Genomic DNA, 21,612 nt, shown 5'->3' with positions numbered 1-21,612 from the left:
CATTTATATTATGTAGGTATTTAAATGTCTCTATCATATCTCCCCTCTCTCGCCTTTCTTCCAAAGTATACAGATTGAGATCTTTAAGTCTGTCCCCATACGCCTTATCACGAAGACCACACATCATTTTAGTAGCCTTCCTCTGGACCATAGAAACATGACGGCAGATATAGGCCAAATGGCCCATCTAGTCTGCCCATCCACAGTAACTATTATAATAATAATAATAATAATAACAGCTTATATACCGCAATACCGTGAAATTCTATGCTGTTTACAAAGATTAAGCAAAGGTACAAATTGATTGACTTTAAGAGGGGAGGAAGAAAGAGGGTTAATAGGACAGGAAATCCATTTTTGAGGAGAGAGAGATCAATAGAACAAGTTTATCTCTCTGCGAGAAGTCCCACACGACTACCCCAGGCCCTTTTGAATTCAGACACGGTCTCTGTCTCCACCACCTCTTCCAGGAGACTGTTCCATGCATCTGCTACCCTTGCCGTAAAAATGTATTTCCTTAGATTATTCCTGAGCCTATCACCTCATAACTTCATCCTATGCCCTCTCATTCCAGAGTTTCCTTTCAAATAAAAGAGACTTGACTCGTGTGCATTTACATCACGTAGGTATTTAAACGTCTCTATCATATCTCCCCTCTCCCGCCTTTCCTCTAAAGTATACATATTTTATGTCTGTCCCCATACGCCTTATCACGAAGACCACACACCATTTTAGTAGCCTTCCTCTGGACCGACTCCATCCTTTTTATATCTTTTTGAAGATGTGGCCTCCAGAATTGTACACAATATTCTACAGGGGCATCAATACCTCCTTTTTCCTACTGGCCATACCTCTCCCTATGCAACCTAGCATCCTTCTAGCTTTCGCTTAATCCCACACGGTTTTTTGAATGCCATCACCGTTTTCTTCTCTATCATCTCCCTCAGGAGGGAATTCCAGGCATCCACCACCCTTCTCCGTGAAAAAGAATTTCCTAGCATTACTCCTGTAATCTCAAATTACACCCTCTAGTTTTACCATTTCCCCTTCTCTGGAAACGATTTGGTTCTATTTTAATACCTTTTAAGTATTTCAACGTCTGTCTCACTAGAAAAATAATAATAACAATAGACAAATCAGCTTTCCACCATTCGGATAATAACATTTTTTGATTGAAAGCTGATTTAAATGTCTGTATCATATCTCCCCTGTCCCTTCTCTCCTCTAGAGAATACATGTTTAGGTCTTGCAGTCTCTTCTCATCCTTTTTTTGGTTCAAACCCCTTACCAATTTTGTCGTCTTCCTTCAGGTAGCACAAAAGTGCCAATTATTTTCTACATTTACCCTCACATGATGTGTGCCACTGTACATGTGCAGTTATCAAAATGCCCTAATAGCTGGGTTAAGCAGAAGGTGATTGTATTTAAATTCTCATAAAACACCCCTCCCCCCAAATAAATTTTATGACTTGCAGCTAGATTCTGTGTTCAGGTTTTGATTGAGGGTATCGATAAGGGTTATGCATTTGACATATCTCCTTTCTCTGGTACAACCAAAAGTACCGTAGTTCACATAATATATACAGGCACTTTCAAACCTAAATGTTTCTTTTTCCCTGAAAAAGCTGGAGTCTTCCTTCTAAGCTGTCATCTTGTGTCATCTCCTGGATTCATAGACAACCCTGCGAAAGACAAAGGCACGTGCCGACAACTGAGCGCAAGACGGAGGCGCGCGCCGAAGAAAATTACAGTTTTTAGGGGATCCGACAGGGGGTTTTGTTGGGGAGTCCCCCCAGTTTATTTAATAGAGATCGCGCCGGCGTTATGGGGGGTTTGGGGGATTGTAACTGTCCACATTTTACTGTAAACTTAACTTTTTCCCTAAAAACAGGGAAAAAGTGAAGTTTTCAGTAAAATGTGGGGGGTTACAACTCCCCAAGCTCCCCACAACGCCCCCACAATGCGGCGCAATCTCTATTAAGTAAAGTGGGGGGATTCCCACACACACACCCCCGTCGGAGCCCTAAAAACAGTAATTTTGTGTGGTGCGCGCCCCCGCACTGCGCTCAATTGTCTGGGCGCGCCTTTGTCCCGGCGCGCTTTTGACCTGACACCCATCTCCTGTGATGACAAAAGGGAAACAACAGAAACTGAAAATTTTCTTGCTACCCATCCTTGATCAGCAGTTGGAACCAGGCTTATGCATAACCATGCAAAAGCCTCCTTTAAGGTTTTAAGGCAGGTTTGTCCAACCTATGGCCCCCGGGCTAGAATCCAGCCCACTAGGTGCTTTTTTTCTGGACCTTGGAAGCTTAGCAATTGTTGTAGTGCTTACAGTAGATTCTTGCTGTCCTACCATTCTTCATCTGCCTGTAGGTTTGAGCCATGTGGTACCGGATATCTGGATTGTTCTTGTGATTTCAAGTATCAGCCATGAAACCAACCTGAACTTTCAGCCCCATGTGGCTCAAGTTTGCAGAGAGCCATGCCAGAGTGGGGAAGCAGGAATCCTGCTGCATCTTCTGCAGCTCAAGCCAAGTGAGAAGAAAGAGTGGGTAAAATTGGGGTGGGAAGGGGCAGTACATGAAGAGAACATAAGAATTGCCACTGCTGGGTCAGACCAGTGGTCCATCGCGCACAGTAGTCTGCTCCTGCTGCGGCCCCTGGGTCAAAGACCAGTGCCTTAACTGAGACCAGCCCTACCTGCGTAAGGGGAGAGACTGGGGGTACTTGAAGCAGAGAGAGAGAGAGAGAGACTGGGTGAAGACTGGTGGATGGGACAGTATATGAAGAGAAAGACTGTGGGTACATGAAGCATAGAGAGAGACTGGGTGAAAACAGGGGGAGGGGGACAACACACTGTCGTATTTTTCCACTATTTGACAAAACACATGGCAAAATACAGTGGTGTGTATTTTTGTGCTCCGAACATAACAAAATATAAAATGTGGCCCTGGGTAGAAAAAGGCTGGATAAGTCTGTTTTAAGGATTGTGCTAGAGAATGAAACGGTGACAAAATTCATCACCGTTCCCGTACCCGCGGATAACCGCGGGAAACCATCTTCATGTCATTCTTTAAGGAGAGAGGGAAGAATCAGAGTATGAATGGGCACAACCTCTGACCCTCAAGCCTTGCACTGAAGAATGCTGGTGTAGAAGGACTCAGGTTGGGATAGATTGACAGTCTCTGGTATCCAGAGCAGATATTGTGATGTCATAATGCCTCATTCCACCAGTGCCTAAGAGCCAATCACATCAGTGATGTCACAATGGCTTCATTATCCTTGGCTCACATAAGAATCAGAGTATGAATGGTCACAACCACTGACCCGCAAGCTTTGCTTTGAAGAATGCTGGTGTAGAAGGACTGAGGTTGAAACAGACACTACAGAATGACAGTCTCTGGTATCCAGAGCAGATATTGTGATGTCATAATGCCTCATTCCACCAGTGCCTAAGAGCCAATCACATCAGTGATGTCACAATGGCTTCATTATCCTATACTTGGCTCAAATAAGAATCAGAGCATCAAAGACCACAACCACTGACCCGCAAGCTTTGCTTTGAAGAATGCTGGTGTAGAAGGACCGAGGTTGAAATAGACACTAAAAAATGGCATGGGATTATTTCCCGCAGTTATCCGCGGGGACGGGAACAGTGATGAATTTTGTCACCGTGTCAATCTCTAGTTTGTGCAGCAAAATCCTTATTTGGTGATTCTCAAATCTTTCCCATGAAAGGAACCAAAAGTAAAAGAACTCCTTTGGCAAACCATCACTGATTCACAGAACTCTGATTTCCATATATGAAACCATCCTCAAGATCTGGATATTCACCTGCAGGGTTCTAAACACACGAGAACATATTTATAGCAAAAATTATCATGGGCCAATATCAGAAAGGATTCTAAACTGAAAACAAACAAAAAAAAATGCAATGAGCACTTTCTATTGCAGGATAATCCCTGCAGCTTCTGCAGCTCTATATAAAAAAAAAAGGTGTTTGCATTTTATATATACCGTGCATTTGCAACCTGCCCATGGAGTTAATGAAATTACACCTGATTTTACAGATTGCACCAATGCCTACAATTTTCACACTTCACCTCATCACTAAATGGAGTCAACAGGATTGCATTCATTCGCCTGCCACAATGTAGAAACACTGAAATGAGAACCTGCTGTATCCATATCATTTCCAATTTCAGCATGCACAAAAAGCTCATCTTATTATATATGTTTTGGAATCAAAATGTAATGCTAGCTCAAATGTTAACATGCCTAGTCCTGTCTAAGTGTGTGAAAGAAGCAGAAAAGGAAATTTTTGAAAACCCCAAAAGTGTATATGAGGTATTATCGAGTCCACTCATGCTAGCAAAATAGAAGCACACCCAGCAATTTCCAGGGCGGTTCATAGACAACAACGCGGAAGACAAAGGCATGCGCCGACAACTGAGCGCAAGATGGAGGCGCGCGCCGAAGAAAATTACTGTTTTTAGGGGCTCCGACGGGGGGTTTTGTTGGGGAGCACCCCCAGTTTACTTAATACAAATCGCGCCGGCGTTGGGGGGGGGTTTGGGGGGATGTAACCCCCCACATTTTACTGAAAACTTAACTTTTTCCCTAAAAACAGGGAAAAAGTGAAGTTTTCAGTAAAATGTGGGGGGTTACAACTCCCCAAACCCCCCACAATGCCCCCACAACGCAGCGCGATCTGTATTAAGTAAAGTGGGGGGTTCCCCCCACTCCTCCCCCCCCGTCGGAGCCCTAAAAACAGTAATTTTCTTCGGCACGCGCCTCCGCGCTGCGCTCAATTGTCTGCTCGCGCCTTTGTCCCGGCACGCTTTTGACCTGACACCTCCAGGGCTCTCTGAAGTCATTGGAGCTGACTTTCCCCACACTGTCCTTGTTGCAATTTTTTCTGGTCTCATAAGTTTATTCGACTACGCTGCACACCTTGTGTCATCCTAAAAACTGGAGAAATTAGCAAAAAAAATCTTTGTAATATGTCATCCAATTGAAACAGGACAGAAATATCATCAGCATATATAAACATGTGATAACCTTCCATCTCTAATTTTCCCCCTAGTGATGAGAGTAATACATTAAATGGAATAGGAAAGGGGAACCCTGCGGCACCCCCGACAGTGGCAACCACTTTTCTGACAGGACTTCTTGCACCTTGACTCTGTAGGATCTGAATGACAGAAACCCTTGAAACCAAGTCAGTCCATTTCCAACTAAATCCCGTTATTTAAAATATTACGAAAGGTGTGATCTACCAGATCAAACGCACTTGAACGATCCAGTTGCATAATAAGAATTCATTTTCCTTTGCCCCAAAATGATTTTATTTCCTCTAATAACAATAATGCTTTCCATACTATGCTCAAAATGGAATCCAAATTGAGAAACGTCTTGAAGGAGAGATAGTAACAACTTAAGTTAGTTAATTGCTCCTGTGAACCACTTTCAGTTATCCACCTTATTGATAAAATTGATACGTTTAGTTTTGTTTTTTTTTTTTTGCTACTTTCACTCAGATTACCATCTTGGATCCTATGGGAATTTAAAATTGATTAAGCAGAAGAATTATTTTCATATTATTACTCTAGTTTCTTCATTGGTTGTCTTGATCATACACTGTACAAAAAGTTATTCTTGATAATTTGTTTAATAAAAAAAAACAACAACAAATTGAGATGAACGCAGTATGTCCAAACGATCCAAATAATCCACCAGCTGTTCCATTGCCAGATCCTCCATAACTTTTACAACGTAAGGGATTGATGCTACAGGTCTGTAGATAGAGACTACATTCTTGGATAATATAAGATTCTTCATTATAGGTGTAAGAATATTCTCTGCATAATCTTTAGGGAAACCCCCTCCCCCAGTGAAAGTAAGTTCTCTATCCAATGTAATAAAATAGATTTAAATTATTGTAGAGCAGACTTCAAGAAGGTGGGGCCATTATCAAGGCAACAATGAGATTTAGGTCTCCTTTTACTAAGCTGCGCTAGCGGTTTTATCGCGCGCTTAATGTGCGCTATATTGCCGCGTGTGCTAGATGCTAATGCCTCCATTGAGCTGGCGTTAGGGTTCATAGACATAATCGCGGAAGACAAAGGCGTGCGCCGACAACTGAGCGCAAGACGGAGGCGCGCGCCGAAGAAAATTAGTTTTTAGGGGCTCCGACGGGGGTTTTTGTTGGGGAGCCCCCCCACTTTACTTAATACAGATCACGGCGGCGTTGTGGGGGGTTTGGGGGGTTGTAACCCCCCACATTTTACTGGAAACAACTTTTTCCCGAAAAACAGGGAAAAAGTAAAGTTTTCAGTAAAACGTGGGGGGTTACAACCCCCCAAACCCCCATAACGCCCCCACAATGCGGCATGATCTGTATTAAGTAAAGTGGGAGGGGTTTCCCCCCCACGCCCCCCCGTCGGAGTCCTTAAAAACAGTAATTTTCTTCAGAGCGCGCCTCCGCGCTGCGCTCAATTGTCTGTGCGCACCTTTGTCCCGGTGCGCTTTTGACCTGACACCGGCGTTAGTTTATCCGCGTAACGCGGGGGGGGGGGGGTTAGCTTGCTCTAATCGGCAGCATGCGCTAAAAATGCTGCCGCAGCTTCGTAAAAGAAACCCTTAGTATGTTTGTTACATGTTCCATTTAAATCAGCTCTAGTCGTATGAGCAAACGTACTCCAAATCCTATCTGCTGGATAATAGTCAAATGAAAGAAAAATCTAAGAATGAGATATCTAACTCCCAGGGCCTCATTTATATATAGCTCCGCAAACAAATTATTTATCTTCATTTGAAATTAATCTGCTAATTGAATAGCTGAAGGGGTAGTTCTCATGTCTTATTGCAAATATGCGAAACATCAGTTAATTTATTAACTATACAAAAAAAGTTTACCGATGTGAGAAGCATCTCTATTAATGATAGTAGAGTAATCACTCTGCTTAGTATTTGATATAGCATGTTTATAATCTTTAACTGCTGTTCTCAAATTCTAACCACATGTCCTCATTCTTGGGTAAATTTAATGCATCAGAGTAAAATGGGTCCTAGCTGAGCAGGTGTCCTCCAGCTGCATTGCTACCACTAGGGGGTGGAATATTTTCAGTCGCTAAGGACAGGTATGTTCCCTGGAGTCCTGCAGAACTTGCCTGTCCCTCACAATTGAAAAATGTGACAGTAAAACAGCACCCTCTATTGGTGAGACTGTGGGTGGAGGACTCCTGCTCAGCTTAGAGGGAACAGTGGACTTAAGTTTCCATGGGTGTGCTTGCTATATTTATTTGGATTGAAGCTTGCAGCTCAACGAGAGTCACCTTCAAGTACAGTAGGTACAGTATACTCTCGTTATAACGGACTCGCTTATAACGGAACCTTGCCTATAGCGGATGAGGTCCGCTGGTCCCGGCCGTGCACCATTATGAACATCCAGAAAATCATCGCATATAGCGGACTCGCATATAACATACTTTCGGATATAACGGACAACCAATTTGGTCCCCAGAGCCACTTTTAGCTGTAGTTTTTTTTCGGCTATAACGGACATGCAGGCTCCGCCTACAAGGCGCTTGGTATGCCGGTGATATAGTATCAAAATGCAGCCCAGAAGAAAATAACAGAGTATTTTTCTTTCCAGTACAGTACGACATAATGCTCTAGAACAGTGGTTCTTAACCTTGTTGGAGGTACTGAACCCCACCAGTTTCATATGCGTGTTCACCGAACCCTTCTTTATTGGAAAAATAAAATATGATTTTTACAAATTCAAAACATAGGTATACAGTGAGGGAAAAAAATAATATCAATTTTGAAAACAAAAAAGTTCTCCTATATTTCGAATAATAATAACATAATAATGAAATTTACTGCAAATCAGTGTGACTTCTGCTGTTGATTGATAGATCAAGAAACAGAGTACATGATCAGTCTTGATCAAAATCACTGAATAACTGATAGATGATTGAACATGACCGAAGCGCTATATAAGTGTGTTTTGACCTCCGCCGAACCCTCGAGACTGACTCACTGAACCCCTGGGGTTCGGTTAAACCCAGGTTAAGAACCACTGCTCTAGAACATCTTTTAGGGTTCTGGTTTTGCAATCATTTCGAGCCATACCAATGTTTTGCTGAGTTTTGTCCTGGATGTTGCTGATATGCTTGTGCAGTGACTGAATGTTGTTCCAAGATGACCTAAATAAAAGTTTACAAAAAAATGCAACTCTGTTATAACAAGATTATACTGTATTTTCCTGTCTCCAGAGAGTCTGCAATCTAGACCTCTAGTCTTGAGCACACAAGTGCACAGAATATGAGCACTTTCATAGATAAATGTCAGCAAATCAACTAAGCACTGTGCTGTAAGGGTGCACATAAATGGCACACCTCTGGATTCTATATACACTTTTCCCTCTGAATTCGCGGTTTCAGCAATCGCGGTTTCGATTATTCACGGTTTTTAGCTTGCTGGCTCCTCCCCCCGCAATTATGGCAGCTTGCATAGAGAAATTGCTGATACCAAGCGTTCACAGAGAAAATCGCTGGTGCTTTCTTCACCGTGTTTCGCCTCTCCTTCAGGAACAGGCCAGGTCTCCCACCGTGTTATTCGCGGTTTCTCCATATTCACGATGGTTTTTAATAGAAAACAGTGAATGACATATGAAAAAGTTATTCGCGGTTTTTCTGTATTCATGGGTCTGTTAATCCCCTGTCATAGCGAACAAGGGGGAAGTCGTGAGTTCAGTTTTGAGTGCACTTCCGAAATGCACACACAAACGCATTGCATAATGAGTTCTGAACCTGCAATAACTGATGCCAACACTCAATTAGTGACAGAAACATAGAAACACGACAGCAGATAAAGGCCAAATGGTCCATCCAGTCGGCCCATCCGCAGCATCCACTATCTCCTATTCGCCCTACGAGATCCCACATTTTCTTGAATTCAGACACAATCTTTGACTCCATCACCTCTACTGGGAGACTATCCCACGCATCTACCACACTGCCGTTAATTGGCTGTCGTTAAAATTTGCGTATACATCTGGACGTGCGCTATTCTAAAAGGCATGTGGCCTGACTCCCATGGTGAGTATCTTAAAAGGGAGGCACGGTAATGGGCATGTTGGGGGTACTACACATGGCGTTACAGAATACTGCCCAATCATGCCCAATTTGGATGCTAGCATTTACGCCAGGTTTTAGCGGGATTAGATCCTGCACTGAATTTTTGGGGGTGCTTAACTTTCAGCACCAGTTATTGAATTCCCTCCATTGCGTGTAACTACAAAGGGGTATTCATTTGGGCATAGTATGAGAAGAGCATGGGTGGTGCTGTCCCCCCCTTGATTTTATATAGTCCATCTACAGTCAAACGCCTATATTGGCACACATAGTCGATATAAACTAAACTAAACTAAACTAAACCTTAAGTTTATATACCGCATCATCTCCACGGATGTGGAGCTCGACACGGTTTACAAGAACTTAAAATATAGGAAGAGAAGGGAAAAAAAAGGTTTGCATGAACTTATATATAGAAGAGAAGAGTAAGGGGGGGGGGATAGAATTACATTTTAGTGAAAAGCCAGGTTTTCAGTTGCTTGCGGAATAATTGGAGGGAGCCCAGGTTCCGCAGCGGGGTTGTAAGGTCGTTCCAAAGACCTGTGATTCTGAAGAGAAGGGATTTTCCCAGTTTGCCTGCATAGCGAATACCGTGTAGAGAGGGGAAGGATAGTTTATACCTTTGGGCAGGTCTGGTAGAGTTAGGACTCGAGGAGTTATAAGATAGTGGGATTAAGGGAGGAAGGATGCCGTGACTGATCTTAAAAGCCAGGCAGGAGCATTTGAAATGGATTCTGGAAATCACTGGGAGCCAGTGAAGTTTGGCTAGGAGTGGGGAGACATGGTCGGACTTGCGTTTTGCAAAGATCAACTTGGCTGCAGTATTCTGGATTAGCTGGAGTCTTTGAAGACTTTTTTTTGATAGGCTTAAGTAGATGGCATTTAGGCCAAAATACACCCAGAATCTGTTCCTAACCCACCACACCTACTTTCTGATAGACACCTCAAAACAGTTGGCTACCTTGAAGTGGTAAACGCTTACCAAGTTAATTGCCTATCAGCTAATTAATTTTTTAAATCGTTTTTTAATGTGCTGTCAATTAACAGTACAATTGTAATGTATTTAAGAAAATGGCCTCCTCCCCCATTTACAAAGCCGTACTAGGCTTTTTTTTCGCTGGCTGCAGCAGAATTAGCTCCAATGTGACATGAAAATTATGATATAAAATTTTCCACTACAGGTTTGGTGTGGTATATGCACTGTACAGTATAGGCACCTAGTTTATCTAACAGATTTAATCGATGCTGATAATTGTGAATTAGCACCTCATAATTGACACAAATTGCACTTAATTGGATATTAAGTGTCTAACTTGGTAGACGCCTACCGCTTTGAGGTAAGCGCCTAGTCTAAGGTGCCTATGGTTATGGGGCAGATCGTGGGCATATGTTGCCATGTGGGCCCCTGTTTTGAATTTAGGCTCGGGTATTTAGGCCACGAAAACTCTCAGGTGGTTACACCTTGGGTTTTGGCCAGGCGTTAGTAACCTGGATTGGCCACCGTGAGAACAGGCTACTGGGCTTGATGGACCATTGGTCTGACCCACTAAGGCTACTCTTATGTTCTATCAAACTGCGTTAGCGGTTTTTAGCACAGAGAGCCACGCTGAATGGCCCACGCTGCTCCCGACGCTCATAATAACTCTATGATCATCGGGAGCAGTGCGGGCCATTCAGCGCGGCTCACTGCGCTACACACTGCTAGTACAGTTTGATCGAAGAGGCCCTAAACGTGATTCTATAAAGTACGCCTAACTTTTTTAGAATCATGCTTAGCACCGCATTAGTCAGCACCCCATTTTTAGGTGTAAGATAGAGAATTAGGCCCACAATTTACAGAACGCAGCAAGTTACCCATGTCTTTGCTGCATTCAGGCCCCCACTGTTACTTCAGGTCTATGGCTTGTGTAACAGCAGGGACCTACAGTACTTGTTAGGCATGCCAATGCCTGGTTATGCTAGTATTCTATAACTAGTCTTTAAGCCTGTTAACATTAACGGGTGCTAGAATAGATGTCTGTCTTTCTTTCTTTCTCTCTCTCTCTACCTCCTGCTGTATTTCTCTCTCCCTGACCCCCTTTCTCTGTCTGTCTTTCTGTCCCTCTTCCTGCCCCTGTGTCTTTCTTCCTTTCTTTATTTCTGTCTCCCTTCCTCCCGCTGTCTGTCTGTCTTTATTTCTATCTGTCTCTCTCCCTGCTCCATATGTAACATTCCCTCCCCCTTCATTTCCCTGTGCAGCAGCATTTCCCTCCCCCAACCTCACTTCCCTGTGCAGCAACAGCAGCAGTATTTCCCACTTCTCTGAGCAGCAGCAGCAGCGGTATTTACCTTCCCTTACAGATCCCTGTGCAGCAGCATTTCCCCCAACCCCCCCCCCTTTGCTTCCCACGGTCTGGCCTACCATCGCACATTCATGTGGTTAAGGAGATCGAGAGGGCACAGCAGGAAAAACGGCAGTACTGGAAGAAATTTATTTTTAAGTTTAAAGTTGCCGCCGCGGTTCCTCTCAAGATCGCTGCCTGCGTCGGAAGCCTTCTCCGACGCAGGTGCGGCTCGTGAGAGGAGCCGCCGCAGCACCTTTAATCTTAAAAATAAACTTCTACCGGTAGTGCCGTTTTCCCTGGATTTAGGTTTGCGTGAGGTGGAGAGCAGGGAGAGAGAGAGAGAGCTTCGGGCGGCCAGCAGCCGCCGCGGCCGACATCCGCCTCGGGCCGCCAACAGCCGCTGCAGCTGACATCCGCCTAGGAGGGGAGGGAGAGAGAGAGAGAGCTAGCTTCGCGCGCATGCGCACTCCTACCTGCAATGCCCTACATCTCACGGAAAACGGACGCACGCAGATGGGAGTGCACATGCGCGAGTAGCCTTTTATTATATTAGATAGAATCTGGGCACCCTGAGGCATTAGGTAACCAAAAACGAGGCATCCAGTTATAGAATTGTCCTATAAGGATATACCTGCAGCACAGGAGAGCTACATAACCTGCCCAAAGGCACAGGGAGCACCAGTAGTCCTCTACCTGCTGCTCTAACCACTAGGCTGTCCCTCTGCCCCTAGGTCAGAGGTGTCAAAGTCCCTCCTCGAGGGCCGCAATCCACTCAGGTTTTCAGGATTTTCCTAATGAATATGCATGAGATCTATTAGCATACAATGAAAGCAGTGCATGCAAATAGATATCATACATATTCATTGGGGAAATCCTGAAAACCCGACTGGATTGCGGCCCTCGAGGAGGGACTTTGACACCCCTGCCCTAGGCCCTTGGAAATTTTATAAGAAGCGTTTTCTATATGCAAAATATGTTTGAGCTGTAGAAAATGTTTTTACAATTGCCCCTAACTGCAAAAAAAACCCCAAACAAACCACACCACAGTGTCTTGAAGCATAAACAGAGCCGCCGTGGAAGGAACCACCCAACATCAGGGTCACAAACCAATAGGGAAATACAATTTTGATTAGAGCTTTTTTCCCCCTCCATTATCATGCAGTATTGAGAACTGAGCAAAAAGCACAGTCAACTTTGTGGCACGCAAGCATTTAAGAGGGTTAAATATTTTAAAATACTAGGGCAAACATGGAAATAGATCCCCCCCCCCATGGGTCTGCAAGCTGGAAAAACAAAGCCTGAATGAAACACAAAAACACAATGCAAAATCACCTACTGCCAAGCACAACAGGTTAGAAAAATTGACCAGGAAGAATAAAACTCCAGGGTTCCAAATCACAGTGTTTTCCTATGAAAGCCAAATGTTACATTATTTATCTGAAACATTTCTTCTCTGTGAAAAGCTGGCAGCACTCCATTTTCTTATTCTCTCCCTGTGCTCGTTCTTGGAATATATACCAGCCCATAGAAAAGGGAAGCACAGGCCCGGCACAGATCAATAGGAAGCCTATTAAAAATTATGCTAAATGCACTTGCTGCAGAATCTTTTAGCTAGCTTCTGTTTTGATCGCTAATACTGAAAATCGTTGCGGGAGATGGAAACAGTGAGATCGAGTTTGGCAAGGGCAGACCTTCGCTCCAACCAATTGATCACCCCACAAGAACACCTGAAATCCACAGCGTGGTCATTTTGATACATAGTAACATAGTAGATGACGGCAGATAAAGACCCGAATGGTCCATCCAGTCTGCCCAACCTGATTCAATTAAAAAATTTTTTTATTTTTATTTTTTTTCTTCTTAGCTATTTCTGGGCGAGAATCCAAAGCTTTACCCGGTACTGTGCTTGGGTTCCAACTGCCGAAATCTCTGTTAAGACTTACTCCAGCCCATCTACACCCTCCCAGGCATTGAAGCCCTCCCCTGCCCATCCTCCACCAAACGGCTATACACAGACACAGACCGTGCAAGTCTGCCCAGTAACTGGCCTAGTTCAATATTTAATATTATTTTCCAAAATATAATTAGAGCACTGAACAAAATTCCAGGGGCTTAGGTCTCCACTGGCTTCCTGATCTGCTCCACTTTTTATTTCGAAAACTTTTTTTTAAAAAACATTCAGACAGAAGAATATGCAATTCAAAATATTTCCATACAACGGTCATAAACATCTTACACACAAAAACAACTCTCCCCCCACTCGTACACATCCATCACATTTAACCTTTATTTCTCACATACTTATTAACTGGCATGCTAGGGCTTATTTTCAGGGTAGGTTTTATTTTCGGGGAAACACGGTAGTTGCTTCTTTGTTTACGAAAGAGCCTAAGAGATTGAAATCCTTCTGTTCTATTGCCTTCAAGCTCATAATCCGAGCGTACACCCTGTAAATCATGACCACCCACATTCCATCCAAACTCCATCTTCGAACATGCCAAATATGTGCACGGGTAAGCATGATTTTGCCAACGTCTGTACTTTTACGCAATGCTGAGGTAATTTTATTTTTAAATAATTTTTATTGAGCAGGAAAGTACAAAAGATCCAAGATCTCAACCTAGAATAGACAAGCTCAACTTTTTCAAATGAGACAATAAAATTAAAACAATCCTCCCCACCCCCACCACCCAGCCCTCCGTCAAGCCAAGCAAACAGGGCAAAGAAAGCAAAAGTTACAACAAAAAGAATTATAGACGACTCCGAGCCAAGGGAGTCATGGGGCTCCTTTTACTAAGCTGCATTAGCGCTTTTAGCGCGCGCTAAACCCGTGCTACGTGGCTAGAATTAACACCAGCTCAATGCTGGCGTTAGCTTCTAGCACGCGCTATTCCGCACATTAATGCCCTAACGCGGCTTAGTAAAAGGATCCCATAGTGTTCCAAAAAGGTTCACATGTGCGCTGAAATAAGCGTCCCGGTAAAGATGTAAGATCCATACCATCTCTCCGTTCCCACAGCAGAAGAGTGATCAGACGACATCTCCAGAGGGTAAAATCTGGTGCGTCAGCCTCCAACCACTTAAGAAGGATTAAGGTAATTTTATAAGAAGGAAAAGGAAAGATGCCAACCTCATGGATATGCAAACACAGGGGTGAACGAAGTGCAGCATAACACAGGATGTTCCAGTCAGCATATGTTTTAATTTACTTCCAAGACTGAGCCAAACACAATTGGTGAGCAGTCTTAGCCTCTATAATAAAACCCTAAGCGCGCATGCGCACTTACAACGGCGTGTTCCCTGACAGCGTGATTTGTGACTCCTTGGCCATGTTCGATTTGTGGCATGTGGCGGCTTGTGGCGTATGCGGCGTGTGTCGGCTTGCAATGCGTGCGGTGGTTTGAGCGGTGGCGAGAGCAATGGCAGGAGGGTATCCTTCGAGGCGTCCGGCTGCTACTGCTGCATAGGGAAGTGGAGGGGGAGAGGGAAAAGGGGCTGCTTTGGGGGGAGGGGTGTGCTGGGGGGGGGGCAGGCAACAATCTTGGTTTGCTCGGGGGGGCCAGAGAGAGATAGGCAGGGGGCCAGACAGAGAGACAGACAGAAAAAAAGAAAGACAGAGAGACAGACAGAAAGAAAGAAAGACAGACAGACAGACAAGAGGTCAGGGAGAGACACAGACACAAAGAATTACAGACAGACAGGGGGCCAGAGAGACAGACAGCGGCCAAGGAGCGAGAAAGAAAGACACACAGACAGAAAGAATGACAGACAGACAGGGGGCCAGAGAGACAGACAGAAAGACAGCGACCAAAGAGAAAGAAAAAAAAGACAGACAGAAAGCTGCCAAACAGAGAGAGAGACAGAAAGAAAAAAAAGACAGAAAGACAGACAGACAGACAGACAGAAAGAAAGAAAGGCACCCATTAATGTAATTACATATTACTTTCTATAAAGAACTGCACACAAATTTAACAGCACACAACTCAAAAGGGGGCATAGCCATGAGAGAATCAGAGACATTCACTACTACTAGTAATCATTTTTATATTGCCACCAGGCGTACACAGCACTGTATACATTATAAGCAGGTATTTTCTCTGATCCTAGTGGGCTCACAATCTAAGGTTTTTTTTATGTTCGGGGTGAGGAGGATTTAGTGGCAAGGAATTTAACCCAGTTCCCCAGGATCACATTTTAACCATTAGGCTACTCCTCCACTAAAGATGCACGCAGAATAATTGAATACTGGGACTCTGTATCTACATTATACGCCAAGATTTACATCAGGTTTAAGTTGGTGTAAATCAGTGGCCCATGTACTATTTTGAGACCCTCGGTATTATAAAGAATGATTCTTTATGGAAAACTTGTGCCTTAAGTGTCCGGCGGTCGCGTCCGGCAGTCGCTGTAACCTCACTTTCTTGTATCTGTACACGATTGTGAGGTGGAGTCCGATCGCATATAGACGCAGGACATAGAAAGGAGCACTGGGGGCACTATGGACATAGGAAGGGGCACTAAGGACTTAGGAAGGAGGCACTGAGGGCACTAAGGACACAGGGAGAGACACAGACAGAAAAAAAGACAGACAGGCAGCGTGCAAGGAGAAAGAGACAAAGAAAAAAAATACCCAGACAGACAGACATCTATCTAGCACCCGTTAATGTAACGGGCTTAAAGACTAGTATACTATATACTACATATAGTATGTACTATATATTATTTTTCACAGTAACCTACCTAGACTAATAACTAACATATACCTTTTCCTCATGGAACTAGTGACTATTTTATATTACTTTTGGAGAGTAGCTCACTCAACAGTTGTTACTCATACTTTTAAAAGTAATATATCACTAGTGATATATTACCAGTAATATGTTATCAGTATTATATTACTGCTACTATTATTTTTCTTACTCTTTCTCATTTCCTTTCATTTTACAATTGGCATTCTTTCCTCTCAGATTTAGATTTTATTGTCTATTGTTCACTGCGTTGTTATCTTCTCGGCAAAGACAAAATATTAAATTATATTAAACAATAAGCCATAAGATGTAACTCAGTAATACATTACTTGCACAACTCTGTATATAGAGTGGACTAAAGCATTAAACATACGCGAGGCTAGAAAGCAAATATCTTTGTATTGATCATCAGCATTTTTTTCCATAGCAAACGGAATTACCTTAAAGCTGTGCGAACATGTTTTTCCAAGCGCAAAGGCTAGGCCCAGATTAGCACCAGCAGTTCTTGATCACTGTTAAAAGAATAAAGATAAGACCGCCATATAAATACATAAAACTTGGTTTTGTTCTTTTATTTGGCTAGTATACATATCATTAAAACAATTTTGGAAAACAACTTGTATTGTGTTTCAAGAAACTTTTTCAAAAGGATTTCATCAGTAACTAACTCAAAGTCCTTTTACTAGCACTGGGCTTTTTGATGGCTTAGCCCAGATTTGCTGCAGCCGTAAATTTCCATTTTCAAATTTTTTATTTTGTATTTTAAATCGGGCTTTGCGCTAATGTGGAAATTAGCATGCGGCACTTGACAAAAAATAACACGGGTGCACTTTCCGCCTCCTATTTAGAAGGCACTAAGGACTCCCCTGCATGTATAAACGGGGTTGACATGTGGTAATATCAGTGTGCTAACCATTTTGTGCTTCAATACTCATTCTCCACCTATGACACACCCTCGTCCAAGAAAATAATTAGCGTGTGATTACCGTGCACCCGTGCTAAAACCACACGGCTTAGAAGAAGGGCCCATAAGCGCATGGAAGACCCTTTTCCAGGTACTCTACACTTCTCCCTCCGTATTCGCTGTGATAGGGGATTATCAGAATCGCAAATACAGAAAAATCGCAAATAACTTTGTCATATGTTATTCACTGTTTTCTATTAAAAACCATCGTGAATATAGTGAAATCGCAAATAACCTGGTCTGTTCCTGAAGGAGAGGCAAAATACAGTGAAGAAAGTGCTGGGAATCAGCGATTTTCTCTGTAAACGCTTGGAATCAGCAATTTCTCTAGGCAAGCTGATGTAATTTGGGGGGAGGAGCCAGCAAGCTAAAAACCGTGAATAATTGAAACCGCAAATGCTGAAACCGCGAATAAGAAGGGAGAAGTGTATAACATCTTAAACAATAACAAGGAAAGCTTATAAGGTAGAAGGGAAAAAATAGAATATTAAAATCTAAAGCCTCATCAATATGAATACCGCTCACAAATAACTCTTCATAAACATGTGTTTTCTTGATTTGTGTATATATGCTCAGACCTTGAAACCAACAAGGAATCAATTCCCCAATTGGTGGTGTCTCATTACCCATTCATCATATATATAGTGCTGGTGACATCTCCATGAGCGATTCTCAGAGCTTCAATAACAGATTCTTCACAAAACAAAAAACTAGACTTATCTTTATAAGCTTTGAGGTCCTGATGTGGACCATGTTTCGTTTCATTGACTTCCTCAGGGAACCCAAATACGTGTAATGCCCTGCTTTGGTCTCCGTGTTTTGTGAAGAAGTTGTTTGTTATTGAAGTTCTGAGAATCGCTTATGGAAATGTCACCAGCACTACCGTATATATGCGATGATTGGATGGTGAGACACTAATTGGAATTGATTCCCTGGTGGTCTCCAGGTCTCTGAGCTTATATACACTGTAGCGTGGCCGTCCCTTAGGACATGGCAGGGACTGGCACACAATTACTAGCTAGCCCTGGCGTGCTTCCCCAAGCGGGAGGAAGTACCTGTGGTGGAGAGCTTACCTTATGGATAAAAAGTCAGAATGGCACCAGACAGGTAAGTAGTCAAAGTAATGCAATCAAATTTATTTCCCATCCAAACTTGGCAAACAAAATGTGGAAAAAGAATCCAAAAATATCAGCAATCATGAGCGAAACCAAAACAATAATGCAGTACTCACCAGCCTGGTCTGGTTAACTCCTAAGCGTTCAGCTTATGTCCCAGGTAAGTCCTATCAAACAATGGCCTCAACAGAATAAAGCACAAGTTCACTCACAAGTAGTCTTTGGGCAAAACACAAAAACTATATCTTTGCAATGCTATAATTCTTCTCTCCTTTGCAGGAATTTAAGGAGAAGGTTGGTGGATTTACCAAAGTAGTACCTCGCCGAAGCAATGTACAAAAAATAAACCCTCAAAAACCCACCACAAATATGTCGGGCAAATCCTGCCCCACCTTCAGGGTTTTCACAGCTCCAGGAAGGACATTACTAGTGCTGCATAACTGCAGCTAAGCCTCTGCTTGCAGCGGCCATCTTGGAGTAAAAAAAAAAACAACCCATAACTTTCAAACCACAAAATAAATTGTTAGCAACTTTCCTTCCTCAGCAAACACAGTCCATTCAGTTTCTCAGCTATTAAAACATTTCTGCAGCTGAATAATTCTCCCAGCAGTAAGATAGCCCCAAAATCCAAAAATCAAAGAAAAAACTTTTCCAAGCAAACACAAAGCTTACTTCCATTTCCTCTGGTAGGGCAAGCTCTGGCAGAGCATTCCAGTCCATATCTTCTGGTTCCTGATTCCTCTGGAGTTCTTCCTCTGCCTCTGGGCTTAGCATTTCTACATCTGCTGGTCCTTGAGAAGGTGGAGTCTCCTCCAACATGGGAGCTTCCTGGGGATGCTGCTTCCTCTGGGACAGCCAGCTCTCTAAATGTTGGAGAGCTATATTTCCACGCCCAGCCCTGCGCAGGGGAAGGGCTTTCTGCAGCTCAGGCTGCCTTCCAACCTGTTTGGTCAGCAATTTCAAGCAGGGAGTTCTTAAAGGGACCAAACCTGTTTTCTCAGGGCTATGTTCCAAGTTCTGCCTGAACTCAGCCTGAGCTTTATGATCCTGTTCCTGTACTGTAGGACATAATGGTCGGCCCTAACCAGCTTCACAGGGCGATTTCTGGGGTTCCTGACTGGCACAAGGTTGGTACCGGAGTCGGGCTTGTGACAACACAAATAAAAAAGTGCATGCACATGCTTAGGAAAAGTTATTTGTCAGCGGTATTCTCTAATAGTGTTTCTCAACTTCTTCAAGCCAAGTACCCCCTAAGTCAAATAAATACCAACTGAGTACCCCCGCCCAAGCTCCGCCCCAGACCCACCCAAGCTCTGCCGCTGACCCGACCCCCATATTAATAGTGCTAATTGTAATGCAATATCTTCAATCAAGTTTTCATATACACACAATATAATCTTAATACATAATGGCAATCATAAAATTAAAAAAAACACAAGACACACTGTATGTAGAAAAAAAATGTTAATTATCATTTATATTTGGGGGGTTTTCAAAGAGGTCAAGGCAGATGACTTTAAAATATGCAATGTCACCTCAGTAACAACTATAGAAAAATAGACCAATATATTGCACAATATAGACAGCAGATATAAATTCTCAAAACTGCCACATTTTGAACACTAAATTGAAAATAAAATCATTTTTCCTACCTTTGCTGTCTGGTGATTTCATGAGTCTCTGGTTGCACTTCCTTCTGACTGTGCTTCCAATATTTCTTTCTTTCTGCCTCCTGCATGCTTCCTCTCCTCCAGACCTCATTCCATTCCCCAACCAACATCTCTCTCTGTTCCTCCATGAGTCCAACTTTTCTTCTTCTCTCCTCCACCCCTATTGGCAATATGTCTCTCTCTCTCTCTCTCACTGTCCTTCTCTCATTCCCTCCCTTGCTGCAAAGGGAGTGGGGAGAAAGAGAAAGAGAGAGAGATCCAGGGTGCATCTCTCCCACTCCATTTACTACCACATCCAACATTTATCCCTCCTTTCCACCAGTCCAACATCTCTATCTCTGCCTCCTGAACACTTCCTCTCCAGTTCTCATTCCCTTCCCCAATCAACATATATCTCTCTCTCTCTCTCTCTCCCTCCATGAGTTCAACATTTTACTCTGCCCTCTCCCCCTTCACCTGAGTGTGACATTTCTCTTTCCTTCTTTTCTGTCCTCCCAATCCATCTCTCACTCTCTCTCTCTATCCATGAGTCCAACACTTTCTGCCTCCTGCAAGCTTCCTCTCCTCCGTACCTCATTCCCTTCCCCAACCAACATCTCTCTGTCCCTCCATGAGTCCAACTTTTCTTCCTCTCTCCTCCGTCCCTATTGGCAACAAGTCTCCCTCTATCTCTCTCTCACTGTCCATTTGTCTTTAGAGATCCAGGCATCTCTTCCACCCCTTTCTACTGTCACATCCAACATTTCTCCCTCTCTCATCTCCAGGATCATGTGCAGCATTTTTCACCACTGGCCACCAGCCCCATGCCTATTTCTCCTTCTATCACACCGCTCCAGCACAATGCCATATCTCTCCCTCCATCACTGTCCAACATTCTTCCCCCTTGCAATCCCCTTCAATTTGTCCCTCTGTTACCTCTCTACCACCATATCTAACATTTCTCCCTCTCATCCTTCTCTCCTCCATGCATCTCTTATGACCGATTTTCCTATTTCTTCCTTTCTCCATGTGCCATCATCTTTCCCTCTCACTCACACACTCATACCCAACAATTCTCTCTTTCTATTCCCTCCCTCCCTCCTATATCCCAAGTTAGTGCTCTCTTCCTCCCTCCCTTCTGTGTCCCATGTCCATGCCCCCTCCCTTCCATTTGAGTCAAATTTGTGCTCCCCCCCTGCACGTAAGTATCCGCCCATCCATAGAAGCCATCCCGCCTTTCTGCTCATCACCTGCCACTGACGTCGCATACAAATGTGTCATACTCAGTTCTACATACAACGTCTTCCCCTGACAAAGCCATTTGGGTGAAACAGAGCAAATTCTGTAGAGAATTAACATAAGTGCTGTACTGTTATACCTTAAAAAAAATTTTTGGTGACATGTGATTTTTGGAGGTTTTTTGGCCAATGATAGAGTTGTTTCTCTGGAGCCAACTATAAGTATTGTTTTGGCGATCCACCATTTGTGCTGAGGTTTTTTTCCTCCTTATAAACAAAAAATAACCAGAAGAAATATCATTTGGGAATGCTACATTGCATAGCTTTATGAAGACATAAAATCCATTAAGCTTCAATTAGTTCCACTTTGTATTCTTGTATAGTATGACAAGGTAGGCCAGAATAGGAGGAATCCCTCTTGTCTCCTG

General features: G+C 43.3%; 1 protein-coding gene across 15 annotated transcripts in view; it reads right to left on the bottom strand.

Moving 5' to 3' along the window:
• The window catches only part of DAB1 (DAB adaptor protein 1), a 692,719-nt gene that overhangs the window by 468,674 nt on the left and 202,433 nt on the right, over positions 1–21,612 (bottom strand). For 14 of the 15 annotated variants that reach the window (XM_033916678.1, XM_033916677.1, XM_033916676.1 and 11 more), the window contains one exon: positions 16,659–16,730. The exons of the other annotated variant lie outside the window; for it this stretch is intronic. The gene's annotated coding sequence lies outside the window, so the exon portion shown is untranslated. The remainder of the gene's footprint in view (positions 1–16,658; positions 16,731–21,612) is intronic. 15 annotated transcript variants of the gene reach the window in all.

Source organism: Geotrypetes seraphini, chromosome 12 (assembly GCF_902459505.1).
Source record: "Geotrypetes seraphini chromosome 12, aGeoSer1.1, whole genome shotgun sequence".
Classification (NCBI taxonomy): Eukaryota; Metazoa; Chordata; class Amphibia; order Gymnophiona; family Dermophiidae; genus Geotrypetes; species Geotrypetes seraphini.
The sequence above is the reverse complement of the archived record's forward strand: the minus strand, read 5'-3'. Positions and strand labels throughout refer to the sequence as shown.